General features: G+C 49.1%; 1 long non-coding RNA gene across 1 annotated transcript in view; it reads right to left on the bottom strand.

Annotated features, from left to right (window-relative positions):
- LOC108445732 overlaps nucleotides 1-2,605 on the bottom strand; it is a 12,316-nt gene extending 9,711 nt beyond the window's left edge. The window contains exons 1-2 of the long non-coding RNA XR_001860689.1: nucleotides 963-2,605; nucleotides 668-845 (exon numbers count right to left, since the gene is read on the bottom strand). This is a non-coding gene — a long non-coding RNA (uncharacterized LOC108445732). The remainder of the gene's footprint in view (nucleotides 1-667; nucleotides 846-962) is intronic.
- Nucleotides 2,606-3,643: the final 1,038 nt, after the last annotated feature.

Here is a 3,643-nt window from a genome sequence, read left to right as displayed (position 1 = left end):
AAACACTGCCCCACCTGGTTTCAACGGCTCCTGAGGATGGGAATAGAATACACTGCAACCCAGGACAAGAAGGAAAAACTCTCTGGATGGAACTCAGGAGAGGCTGGGAAGGGCTCCCCACACCACCCCAAAATCCCTGGAGATGCTGGGTTCAGGCTCTGCGTGCTCATCCTTGGGCTGCTCCTCTCCTGCTGCTTTCTCACCTGGAGTTCACCGGCACAGGGAAATTCCTGCCTTTTTAATACTCTCCCAGCTCACTTTATCTACTTGAATAAATATTAAATATATGAAATAATTTCAGTGCTATTAGTAATAAATCCACACATTTTGAGACAGGAGATTTTAAGAGGCGGAGTTTTTAATCCAAAATATTTGTGTGAAAAGTCAGGAGGGTTTTTTTTCTCTTTCTTTAAGAGAATGGAAAGTAAAGCCAGAAAATGTGCAATTTAAAAAACAAAAGGGAGGGATTCATAAAGCAAAAAACTCTCCCTCTTCTCTTTTTGGGGTGGGAATTAAGAGGTGTTATTCGGGGCCTGATCAAGTGAAGTAACAGAGAAAGAATCAACCAACCTGGGGGCATTTCCACCTGATATTTTTAATATAAAGATGTGAAATCCTAAAATGGACCCGAAAGAAGATTTCTATTCCTTCAGAATTTCCCTCCTACCTGTTGCCAGTGTTGCTGCAGGGATTGTCATCCCCTGGCAAGTGTTGAAATCCCATCGTTTGAAATCAGCTGGAATTTCGAGGAGGGAGGGAAAATGTGGGAAGAGGATTCCCGTCTGCTGAGAGCTGCACCAACACTTCCCCACCAAGAACTTCTCATTCTTGGAAGTTTCTCCTTCCTAAACAAACAAAGCCAATTAATTCAGGACTGAATTAATTAATTTTTTGTCCCAAAATCACCTCCCAGCACCATCAACAACATTTTGCTTCACACATTCCTTCATTTATGAGTTCACCTGGGAGGATGAGTCTAAATTTCCAGCCTTCCTCTTCCGTGGCCATCCATCAGGTTTTCCATAGGTTTTTTCATGGTTCAAGCTGCTTTGTTGCCCTTCCAGCTGCTGCCTCCCCTTCTCATGGCTCTGGAATCATCCTTCCCTTGGTAGGAGCCTCTGTTCCACCTGGAGAACGAAGGATCCTGCACCTAATCTCAGCTAATTCCATTAAAACCAGCTCCTGCGCTTTGAAGCTGCCAGCAGAGCTCACAAGAGGAGAAGAGCAAAGAAAAATGTACAAGAGAAACACAAAACACAAAAAGATACTGAGAGGGAAGGAGATGCTGAATGGCCAAAAGGGAGTTAATGAGAGCCAGAAACTCCAGTTGGAGAAATGTTGATTTTATTTAGCATTAATTGCAGGAAAGAGCCTATAAAGTGTGGTAAAAAATTATTAAGTACCACTCTGCAATGCCAGCTTTGTGCCAGCCACCCCCACGAAACAGGTGTATTATTCCTAGTTCCCAAGGTATAAATAAAGAATTGCTTTTCCACATCTTTTTTTTTTTTATGATGGCATTTCATTATTTTTTACTGCCATATTGTTATGGCTCCAGCTCCAATCCCAGAGCGGATTTGGGATAGGCTGGGCTGAGAACACGTGTGCCTGTGCACGTAGGGATGTGTCCGTGGGCTGGCACATGGCAGCAGGGACAGCAAGAGGTGGCTCAGATGGCAGCTGTGTCCAACAGGGCATTCCAGTCCCCTTTCCTGAGGGAGGGATTGCCCTGGCATGGGATTTTTGGGAGATATCACCAGTATCGTCTCAGCCCGGTTCTTTGGACGCAGAGCTGGGGTTTCTGTAGCTCCTGTTTGCATGTTTTGGGATCAGAAAAGGAAAATAAACCCTGGATTCCACCTCAATTTTCGTTTTCCCCTCATGAGCTGCCCAGGATTATTCCATCAAGGCTCCCACACGGAGCCACAATAAAGGACACATCCCATTTTTCCTGGGCAATGTTTGTATCAGCATTTTTGGGCTGTTTTACCCAGCCTCTCACCCCTCACAAGGGGACTCAGCAGGGAGATAAGCCCTGGGTGCATTTTCCTCGCAAAGCCTCGCTCCAGACGAGGCCACCAAAGACGCCGAGGGAAGCAATGATTCCCTGGAAATGCCTCAGTCCAAGCTGTGACCTGGAACCGTGGGCTCTGCAAATACCCATAAATCTCCAGCTCACATCCAAACCTCTGCAAGGTTCAGTGCAAACAGCAGAACTGCCAGGGAATCCAAGCTGAGCTTTAATCCAGCCCCGCGCTGATTTATGGCCTCAGGTGGAACCCGTGGAACACGACGGCTCCAGCCCCAAACCCGAGGGTGGGTGGTGGCCCCAGCCCAGGGGTGGCTTTGTGGTGCTGAAGACCTGGGACAGCCAGGACATGGCCCAAAACCACCCCAGCAACCTCTGCAAGCCTTGGTCACCTACCAAAATATCATCACAGACAGGAGGACACACAATTATTCATTCCTGCCTAAAAAAGAGAGGAAAGAGGGAATGTCTCGGCCCCAGAAATCCAACTTTTCTACTCTCTGCTGGCAAAGCTCCCCCCAGCCAGAAGCTGGGATCATCATCCCTACAGAGCATTAACGAAGCCGTTCCCTCTCCTTTCCCTGATCCTCGTTATCTATATGTTAGCTTGGGAAAATAAGTCACATGATAATAATTAGGATAAGATCCCAGGTGACACGGCCAAGATGACTTCTGAGCAGCCAAGGTGCCGCTGCTGCACATCCCTGGGAACATCCCGATAACCATTCCCACTCAGGCCTGGAATTCTGAGTTTCTTTAACGAGTTTAGCTGAGAAGTTGCTGGGTGAGGGAGATTTCTGCAGTGGGACTGCACGGTGGGGCAGCCACAAAGAGCTGCTCGGCTCTGTGCTGACACGGGCTCACAGCTGGAACATCTGCATCCCATCCCCGTGCCAATTCCTCTTTTTTCCAAGACTTTCCACACCCCCTCCACATGCACGTAAATCTCCAAAGGGAAACACAGCACCAGGAGCTGTGACCAGAAAGGTGATGCAGGGCACCCCGTTCGGCAGCACCTGCGACGCGCAGCGGCTTTTCCAGCCCAAACTCCCCTCGTGGTCCAGGCTCCCTGTGGATCTGTCAGCAGCCCTGAGCTAATAAACCACGAGGCAGACTGTTCACAGCGCCCTGCAGGGGTTTGGGTCGTGAGGGATTGAGAAATGGGCACTTGGATGGAGGTTTTGGGGGATGGAGAAGGTGGTGCTGGGTGCGCTCAGAGCAGCCAGGGCTGGTGGGAAGGGCAGAGGCTGCATCAGGACAGGGATTCCGAGAGGAATTGGGGTGCCAGGGATGCGACGAACGGAATTTCTTCTTCCTGGCTGAAGCAGAATCAGAAACTCTCATTCCAAGTGTTTGTGCCACGGTTTTCTCTCACTTTATGCTGAAGGGGAGAGACCACTCAAAGCACAGAAATCATAAAATCATTCCAGTTGGAAAAGGCCTTTAAGACCATGGAGTCCAACAACCCCCCAGCACTGCCACCATTAAACCACGTCCCCAAGTGCCACATCTACACCTAAATCCCTCCACAGATGGGGACTCCTCCATGCCCTGGGCAGCCCCTTCCAATGCTTGAATCGTGCACCTGGCGCTGGGTATTAAAGCCAATATTCC

Source organism: Corvus brachyrhynchos, unplaced genomic scaffold, assembly GCF_000691975.1.
Source record: "Corvus brachyrhynchos isolate BGI_N302 unplaced genomic scaffold, ASM69197v1 scaffold340, whole genome shotgun sequence".
In the NCBI taxonomy this organism is placed as follows: domain Eukaryota; kingdom Metazoa; phylum Chordata; class Aves; order Passeriformes; family Corvidae; genus Corvus; species Corvus brachyrhynchos.
This window is presented reverse-complemented; position numbering and strand designations above follow the sequence as displayed.